Source organism: Scyliorhinus canicula, chromosome 11 (genome assembly GCF_902713615.1).
Source record: "Scyliorhinus canicula chromosome 11, sScyCan1.1, whole genome shotgun sequence".
NCBI classification, from domain to species: Eukaryota; Metazoa; Chordata; class Chondrichthyes; order Carcharhiniformes; family Scyliorhinidae; genus Scyliorhinus; species Scyliorhinus canicula.
Window position 1 is genome coordinate 47,667,091 of NC_052156.1, and position 10,486 is coordinate 47,677,576.

General features: G+C 41.5%; 1 long non-coding RNA gene across 1 annotated transcript; it reads left to right on the forward strand.

The window, feature by feature from the left end:
• Positions 1-3,625: 3,625 nt before the first annotated feature.
• Positions 3,626-5,608, forward strand: LOC119973071. The gene is made up of 2 exons (XR_005462225.1): positions 3,626-3,764; positions 5,425-5,608. It is a non-coding gene; the product is annotated as an uncharacterized LOC119973071 (long non-coding RNA).
• The last annotated feature ends 4,878 nt before the right edge of the window (positions 5,609-10,486 follow it).

Sequence of the window (10,486 nt, forward strand, 5' to 3'; positions counted from 1 at the left end):
ACATCGTCGTGTTCTAAAATTGTTTTTTCTGATATATCAAAATATATCATTAGTGTTATAGCTTTGCCTACCAGCTGAAAACATTTAATGATTCGTTTATAGTCAGCGAGAGGCAGCCTGGGATTTTAGTGAGATGGAAGTGTGATTGTGGACAGGTTTGAATTAAATCATCCACAGCTCGTGCTTCATACCCCGACAAAGTATTAGAAATCTCATGTGGTGTGCATGATCCCATCTGAATTAACTTGTGGGACCATAACAAGTGCACAAAACGCTCTGCAGTGGTGAAAGAAAAGCATCTGACTCCTAACATGTTTAAGGAATAATCTGATCCAACATATAGATCTGTCACTGAGTCCGTTTATATAATCCCTGATACAGTACACTGAATAAATAATTTCAAAATGGTTCGATGTTTTCTAGTTAGGATTGGAAATTGGATTGATTGGGGGTTAAGCTGTCTTTTGCAACCAGCCGATGATACTGCATCGAGTGTTATTAATGACAACATACGAGAAGATCTATAAGTAATCACTTCACAAAGTAGTATCTTTGATTAGATGGGTACCAGTTTGTTCCCTGTCAATTGTTGAAGAAAATTACGTTTTCAAGCGCACCGAGCTCCTTAATATTCAGATAATCTCGAGCACTAAACAACACCAACAGCTACAGGTCTGAGAACTGATGCCAAATAACCACTAGCATTTTACTTCTATATGGGCTTACTTCTTTCTATGGTGAATATAAGTGCTAGTTTTGGGTATTATTTCATTGTTTATTATATAAAGGAACTCTGTGTTAGATTTTAAGAGTGTGATAAATGGCTTGATTGGATTAAAGAGTCCCAAATGAGTACCGACAAGGACATCATATCCTCATGACATTGATAATAGCTCGCTTATCTTATACATTTAAACAGTCATGTAAAGTGTTTAATTGGTATATTTAATGTCCGTGCTGGATTGATTCCCAACTCACGAGTGCCCTGTTTGATCAATAATTGAGCATTTAGTAGTTTAACATTTCTTTTCCATATCTCGGGTTCTCAATTTTTGAATATTGAACACCTTTTAAAAAGAGATTATATCTGTTTGGCTTGTTTCTCCTGCCTCAATAACCGGCTTAAGCCACCTTTCATAGAGCCACCTTTCTTAGTCAGAAGCTTCCACTGATGGTACTGCTGTAGCCAGGCGTTGGGAGATGTGGAAGAGCAGCCTCTCGTCACACTCTCTCACTGACTACAATAAATGTTTCGGTTTAGAAATTGAAACTTTATTAAATTGGTCCAACAGAATTGGTAGCACACTCGGAGAGTCACTGGGTTCTGAGGTCAAGTTTCACTCCTGACCACAACAGTGCTGTACTGTTGGAGGTAAAGTAAAATCGCCACTGTCCCAGATGACCATAGGAGAGCTGACTGGTGGTGATTTAACACGAGAATAACTACACCACGGGTCAGCTTGAGAAGACCACGAGTAACCTCAGCAGGAAGGAGAATTGAACCTGCACGCTTGGCATCATCAACTAGGCAATTGAGCTAAACTTGCCCCCTCCCCCATTGTTGGAGATACAGCCTTCAGGTGAGATTTTAAGGCCAACTTCATGGGCTTGCTCTAGTGGGTGTGAAAAATCCTCCAACATTAGCCAGGGACTTTATCCCCAATGTCCTGACCAATATTCATCCCTCAATCAACATCACAAAACAAGTGATCTGACTATCATCAAATTGCTATTGGTGGGAGTTTGCTATGTAAATTTGCAGCAGTAGTTTTTCCACAGATGACCACATGCTCCTTTCCGCTTTCAGGGGAGGGAGCTGACTGGTGGTAATTTAACCTGAGGAATACCACATCTCAGGCGAGGGACAAGGTTGAGAAGGCGGGCACATTGCAACAGTGAAGACACTTCAGAAAGCGCTTCACTGGCTCCAAGGAGCATTGAAATGCATGGTCCTGTAAACCGCCATGTAAACCCAAATCTTCGTTCTTTCTGTCTGTGTGATATGTTGAATTATTTGTTTTTCACTTTGGAAACATATCGGGAAAAAAACATACCTCCGATCTGAGATCTATCTCTGGTTAGGTAAAGGCGTGAGCGGCAATTGAGAAAGTTCAGCAGCACTGCTAACGGAGGCAGCCCCAGTATTAGCAGGACTCATCGCCAAAGTTAACTCGAGCAATTTACTGTTCTTTTTAAGTGAGCCTATTCCAGTTGGGTACAGCAAAAACCTTTTCAAATTCGCAAGCTGCTGCTGCAAAGTTACGGGCATAATTTGAAAGTGGGAATTCAACACTGATTTAAAATGCTACTCAGATGAACTTTAACCGAATTGATATTAAAAATGAATACAGCTTACGCACTGCGTATTTCTGCTTTCTGCAAAACGCCCGTCAGGAACCCGAGAATCTCCAGATCCTTAAACTCATTGGTTGGGGTTATTTTAAATTGTTGAAATTAAATACCTAAATCAACCCATCAAGAATAGCGATTTAAAGTCGAACGTATATAGCTTTAACTTGAATTCTAATTGTGTGAACTTTTCGCATTATCCACCTGTATCAACAATTGCCCTCTTTTTATTGTTCATCATAGCCCAAATATAGTTTAGATATTCCTTTTAGAAGATAAAAAGTGACAATAAAATAAATGTAAATTATGCTAGCGCCCACACCTGCAAGAACTCCAGCAAGGCTGGGTATACAAATTGGAGCCAACAAGATAACTAGATTGTTTCCAAAGTTTTCTAATGCTATTTTCAGCAAATCACAAACATCAACTTTCTATTTTTTTTTAAATTGAGTACCCAATTATTTTTTCCAATTAAGGGGCAAATTAGAGTGGTCAATCTACCGACCCTGCACATCTTTGGGTTGTGGTGGTGAAACCCAGGCAGACACGGGGAGAATGTGCAAACTCCACACGGACAGTGACCCAGGGCCGGGATTCGAACCGGGTCCTCAGTGCCATAGGCAGCAATGCTAACCATTGTGCCACCGTGCTGCCCAACGTCAACTTTCTGACAGTTTTTCTAACTCTAATTTTGTCTGAGAAGCATGAATGAAGGCAGTGTGTCCATTATCTAACCAGTTTCTAAACACACAACTTTATTTGGAAAGTTTTGAAATCAGTGAGTGGAGCTAAGTCTACTTATCTGGCACGTTTCTCCAGCAGTGTTAGATCAGTGCACCACCAGCTTATCGGATATCCATCTCTAACCCGACTGCACCACTTACTTGTGTTCTCAAAGCATGAACAGCGCTGATAGGAGGAAAACTGAAGTGCCTATTTGGAATTGGATTCTGTGTGAAGAAGTGGATGTGTTCATGTGTTTAATAACATCTGCAATTAAGTGGTGATTTGTGTAAATTGAATAATGAACCATTTGTTTTAATGCAATCGAGTAAAAAGTGTGTTCGAAGCTTGTTTTAATGGGACACGTTTTCCTGGATGTATGAATTAATTACTTACAATCAATTACCATTACAAGAGAGGCGCTACAGATGGCGTTTTGTGAAGTTTCTGTTTACCATAACATCGAACAGTTTCTTGAGGTGCTCGTTGTTAACTGCCTGTTTGATTTTTTTTAAAGTCACTAAACAGTTACCAATTTATGTGTTAACAGCAAGGGAAGACTGAAGGGGAATTGCGAATTTGCCCAAGATTTTCTGAAATCGCCGGCCCTTTACCATTCCGTTGCATACTAGCTGAAATGATACAGGACATCTATTTTCGGATTATTGATGGCAGAGTTGAAAAGAAGGCTGGTATACGATCATGCACACATCTATAAAATGGATAAGAATACTTGGAGAAGCTTAGATAAGATGCCATTCGTATCTATTTTTTTAGTAGCGATTCGCCAGGGAACAACAATGCAGATATCAGATTTTGTTTTCAGACATACAATGAGAAATGTGGAACATTTTAAATGCTGCTTATTTCAGTGTCTGAACCCAATATTCAACATGAGCACAACCCCCAACCAAAGGTCGGAAGAAAGCGATTTAAAAGATGAACCAGCTCAGATCGTGATCATCTAATCTCCTCTCCCATTAATCTGACGTGATACGTGCTCCTCGGGCACTATTTCACTCAGGCGTGCATGATGTGGGAAATTAAAGACATAACATTTCTACTTTAGCTCAAGTTTCAGAGAAGGAAATGTCAGGATTCCTGATTAAGAATAATTCATTTGTAATAAAGGCTCTGTAAACTACATCAAATTAGAATCTACCTGTGAAATACAAAAAGTGTGTTTGACACGCTAGTACCAATTCCAATTTGCTCTTTGCATCTTCCCATAACACCATCTGTATTGTTACTAAAATCATATTGCCATTCCCTTCACCCACAATGGCCAAGATCTAGTATTGCTCGGCTAGCACTTCCTTATTTTTATGTAACTATTGCTGGCTTGCTGGCCCACTAGTGACAATTAACTCAAACACTTTGACAACCCAAAAGTTGCACATTGTTAAAAAATAACAACTGACATTACAATGATGTTAACACCACAATAATCACGTTTTTTAAAGAGTATACAAAGACACACATGTAATATTTTAATGTTTATTTAATCACTAATGAATTACATTTTGCCAAAGGGGCAGCACGGTAGCATGGTGGTTAGCATAAATGCTTCACAGCTCCAGGGTCCCAGGTTCGATTCCCGGCTGGGTCACTGTCTGTGCGGAGTCTGCACATCCTCCCCGTGTGTGCGTGGGTTTCCTCCGGGTGCTCCGGTTTCCTCTCACAGTCCAAAGATGTGCGGGTTAGGTGGATTGGCCAGGCTAAATTGCCCTTAGTGTCCTAAAAAATAAGGTTAATGGGGGTTGTTGGGTTACTGGGATAGGTATACGTGGGCTTGAGTAGGGTGATCATTGGCACAACATCGAGGGCCGAAGGGCCTGTTCTGTGCTGTACTGTTCTAATTCTAAAAAAAAAATGACTGAAATCAACACATAGTATTGGAAAAGTTTGGTTTGTATATATTTGAAATATACATCGTGGCTACTATCACATGTAGTTGTTAGAAAAATGTCCACGCTTCACAATACAATACTTCAGTATCTGTAGTGAATAGGGTCTATACATAAGTAACTAAGAACCATTTTGCCAAGTACTTTCCCCCCCCCCCCCCCCCCCCCCCCCCTTCCTCCTTCCATCTATGCATTTGACTCAGCTTTATTATGGCATGGTTAATCTTTTGATCTGTGCCCTTTATATTTTAATCTTGGACTAACTTCTGTTCAAGATGTTTCTTCATTTGACCTCAAATGATTTTAATCAGACTAAGGAAATCCACTACCAGATTGTATTTCATCTTTAAATTCATTTTTGAAATCTCTGTCTGGTCAAAAACACCCAAATCACAATATCTTTAATCCATGGAATTAATTTAATCCAAACCTATTTCTTCTTCAGCACCAGACATAGGACAAGAAAAAGAGAAGATGCTTACAACAATGAAGGTGAAATATTAGACCCCAAGCATTCTAAGTGATATACAATGAGTATGGAATTTCCTAAAAATTGATTTTGAATGTACTTTTTGTCATTGTGTGTTACTTCTGTAAATGCTATTTCTTAATTAAAGACCTTGAAGTCAGATGGAGTCAAAGTCTACATTTGCACCAATGACTAAACTAAAAAAAATACCAGAAACTGAATTCCGACATTGATCTGTTCATTTCAATTAATGGATCATTAAAGTTTCTGCTTGATGTTCAGACTGTTGAAACTTAGGAAGAAACATTGTTCCAAAATAGAAAGCAGTAACCATGAAAAAACAGTGAGACAACAGTCGATCTGAGATTGTGATCTTTATGCTTTCACTGTTATCAAGTGAATTAAGATATATTTATGCTTGTAGTTGCACAAACCCATGCGTATTTTAAAGCTAAGAATTGTTGCAGCATTGCATGAAGTCTGCAGGCCTCACTCTTACTCAACTGGATAGTTCAATCAAAGTAGGGGACTATCTTATTGTTGCTACAGTGATTTAGCTGAAATTATAGCTCCATTTTTATATTGTGAAGGTTTTGGTTTCGCATCAACACAAAGCTGGCAGTACTAGGACATCTACTTACATTGTGCTTTATCACAGTTCTCAGAAATGTCTTGAAGTCATTCATGTTATAACGAAGCACTCTGCAAATGCAGTGGTTGTTCTAATATACAACTGAAATTCATATCTTGAGTGCACTAAAGCCAAAGGGCATTAGACCCCTTCCACATGGCTGTCTCATTTCATTTGAGTTTCATATTGAGTGGGATATAATTCTGGTGTGGTGTCAAGCCAGGTTTTAAACGTGCTTAGATGCCCCATGGGATGTCTTTATAAAAATGGCATTCAGTCTCCTTCATATTACAAAAGAAACAGATGCTATAAAATTGGACTCGGAAGCAGAGCTTCATGAATGCATGTAAGCACATACATGTAAAACTCTTCCCTGGCTGACAACTTCTTGAAACTGCTTGTAATATAGCTGTGGATTTGCTGGTGGCATGCATTGCACTCCACAATTACTGGCTGCAGACCTATGGGCCGGAATTCCCTGGTCACAGCGATTCACCTTTCCCATCGGTAGCGCATGTCTGTGGGGTTCCCAGTGTCGTGGGTTGGTTTCAATGGGAAATCCGATTGATAAGCAGCGGGAGGATAGAATACTGCCACCAGTGAACAGTACGCCGCAGAGAAACACATGGCTGGGGGCCCGGAGAATCGAGCCCATGGTGTTGTATAATTCCAGCTTCAGTTGTGTTTCTCTGCGAAAAATAACAACAGCGAAGAAAAATCTTTAATCAGCAATTCTGATCACTTTGACCTAAAAAAGTGAAAGAATCTCCCTCCCACCATCTCCCCCACTCAGTTGTCAGATGTTTCAAGGGAAGCTACCTTAACTGATACAACATACAGGTTCTTTAAAATGTAATCATGCATGGCAGTGCTTTAAGCAAAATCTGGCTCAATTAACTTTGATTCCTCAACATCTTCAAGTTAAATTCCTTGAAGTTTTTCAATGCATTGCTTTATTCCGTGCAATGTCCATAATCTGAATCTAAGAGAGTTACCAAGAAAAGAGTAGCCTTAAGAAATTTATCGCTTCACAGTTAATTCATCCTTTGCCATAAATGTGGCACTATGCATGTCATTGCCTGTTAGTGTTCTGAAGTTGTCTTCTTGCTCACATTGAGGCTTTCGACCAGAAGATTTGTGCCTTAAGTAACATTACAGCTGCTGTCTCTTCAGCAAATTCTGATGTTAGGTCGCTTAAGACGTTATTAACTCAACTGGATCAAAGGTATGGCAAATCAGAGAAAGGATCACTAAAACAAATGCATCATAGAACATAAGGTCGTCAGAGTTCCTGCTGCAAAGAAACAAACTGATGAAATTTGTTGTTTTGGAGAACTACAACCACAATAATCTTCAATCACTTGGTCTGGTTGAGCTATCAGGAAATCATGACGATACTCACATCACCGTTGAAATCCTATTAACTTCCCTAGAATAGGCATGGAATATAGCATTGTGAAGAGGGACTTCATCCTTCCACCAAGATGTCAGGACCATCTCTGCTTGGAATTCTGAAAGCTCCAACAAGATAGTGGTTAGCGTTTGTGGTACCTAAAGATGACCCATATGTTATTCAGGCTAGCTAAAGAGAATTGTAGTGGTTGTGCTTTGTCTTTGATGGTATTTCTTGCAAAATATTCAACAATATATGGAGGCAAATTTAACATAACTCGCTGGGTAGAAACTTGCAGAATTAGTTGAAATACTGGTTTTACATCCTACCCCATATTATCATCCATTAGAGAGTAAAGTCAGGCCAGGTACAAAAGCAGCCCAATCCTGTGGGTTTCCGGACTGGTGTGTTAAAGCTAAAATCACCTCATATACTTCTCTTCTCCCTTGCTTTTATTTCTCTCTTTCACTTGTTTTCCTTTCTTCTTTTACTTTCCACTTTCTTTTTTCATCCTTTATCCTACCTATGTTTTGCATTTGCAACAGTTTTTTTCCCCCTTCTATTTTCTTCAGTACTGGTGCAACCACCAGGAAAGATTATAGGAAGAATCACTGGGAAGATACTGAATCTCTCAGTCAGGGAGTTGGACTTTAGGAGGAGCTGGAGAGTGAGCTTGTGCCCAGCTAAACGTTAGTTGGAACTTTCATGACCATATCAGGCAATGGTTGTATCAATATATGTCCAGGAATCTAATCCGCAGGTGCACACTGGCTTCTGTGTAAGTTAACATTCATGCATTGTGAGATTTGTTTATTATGTAAGGTTGGTCTGTGGGTTTATCTTCTCAAATGGTGATGTAATAACAGTTCGAGTTTGAAGCGGCAATAACAAGATATTGCATTATGGACATGCATGTGCAGTTGAAAGAAGTTGCTTTACTGGGGGCGAGCATGCAACTGCTGCCATAGATCAACAAGATCAGAGAACTCACTATGGTCAAAAGGAAAATGTATTGCATTTATATCGCAATTTTCATGACTTCCGGCCATCTCAAAGCACTTTCTGCCAAGGCAGCATTTTTTGAAGCGTAGTCACTGTAGTTTAGTAACTTGCAACTAACTTGCACTCATCAAACTCCCACAAACAGTAATGTGATAATGACCACATAGTCTGTTGTTTATGATGTTGATTAAAGGATATATATTGGCCAGGATCTAGGAGCACACTGCCATCTACACGAGCACAGGCCTCAATCTCGCTAATACCTAAGAAAGACAAAGACCCAACGGAATGTGTGTCATACAGACTCATCTCACTACGAAACATAGACGCCAAAATACAGGCCAAAATCCTGGCCAAAAGTCTGGAGGATTGCATTCCAGAGGTGGTCGCAGAGGACCAGACGGACTTTGTCAAAGGTAGACAGCTAACATCGAACATCAGGCGCCTGCTGAACGTGATAATGACCCCATCTGGGGAGAGAACACCAGAGGTGATCGTCTCCCTGGACACAGAAAAGGCCTTCGACAGAGTCGAGTGGAAGTACCTCTAGGTACTGGAGCGGTTTGAACTCAGACCAGGGTTCACCTCATGGGTGAAACTCCTGTACAGCGCTCCCATGGTGAGCGTACAGACAAACAACACCAGCTCCCAGTAATTCCAGCTGCACAGGGGCACCAGGCAGGGATGCCCACTGTCCCCGCTGCTGTTCGCCCTCGCGATCGAACCACTAGCGATCGCTCTCAGAACAGCAAAAGACTGGAGGGGGATCCAAAGGGGAGGCAGAAAGCACAGAGTCCCACTCTATGCAGATGATCTGCTCTTCTACATGTTGGACCTACAAAGCAGCATGAAAGGAATCATCACGCTCCTGAAACTGTTTGGTGCCTTCTCGGCTACAAACTCAATATGAGCAAAAGCGGGATCTTCCTGGTGGACCCGCATGGCGGAGGGGCAGCACAAGTGTTACTGCCGTTTAAACAAGCCCGACTCAAATTCCACTATCTGGGATCCAAATCGCTCACGACTGGGCGAGGATTCACAAGTGGAACTTGACCAGTCTGACAGATGAAATCAAAAAGGACTTGCAAAGATGGAACACACTCCCACTCTCCTTCATGGGGAGAGTACAGACGATCAAAATTAACGTGCTGCCCTGGTACCTCTTCCTACTTAGATCCATCCTGATCTATATGCCCAAGGCTTTCTTTTAAAAAAAATAAATTTAGAATACCTAATTTATTTTTCCAATTTAAGGGGCAATTTAACATGTTCGATCCACCTACCCTGCACATCTTTGTGTTGTGGAGTGCGAAACGCACGCAAACACGGGGAGAATGTGCAAACTCCACATGGACAGTGACCCAGAGCTGGGATCGCACCTGGGACATCGGCGGCATGAGAGTGCTGTGCTAACCACTGAGCCACCGTGCTGCCCCCCCAAGGCCTTTTTCAACTCACTGGTCAAATTAATCATGCCGTTTGTTTGGGCGGGGAAAGAAGGTCCTACAAAAAAACAAAGTCCAGGGGATAGTTAGCCCTCTCAAACCTACGATACTACCATTGGGCGACGGCAGAACGAGTAAGGGGATGGATTAAGGAGCCAGAAGCCAAGTGGGTGCACGCAGAGGAGGCCTCCTGCAGGGGGACCTCGCTCCGGGCCCTCACCACGGCGGCACTCCCATCTCCACCCAAAAAACAGTCCAGCAGCCCAATGGTGGTCGCACCCGACAGACCTGGAACCAATTACGGCAGCAATTCAGCCTGACCGAAATGTCCGACAAAACCCCCATCTGCAACAACCATAGGTTCATACCAGCACTCACCAATGCCACCTTTAAAAAGATGAGACAGGACGGGGGGAACACTGACAGTCAGGGACCTATTCACTGACGGCAGGATCACAACACTGAACAACCTGTCGGAGAGATTTCAGCTAGCTAAGGGCAACGAACCCAGGTACCTGCAGCTTAATAACCTCCTATGGAAGGAGACAAAGACGAACCCACGACCAC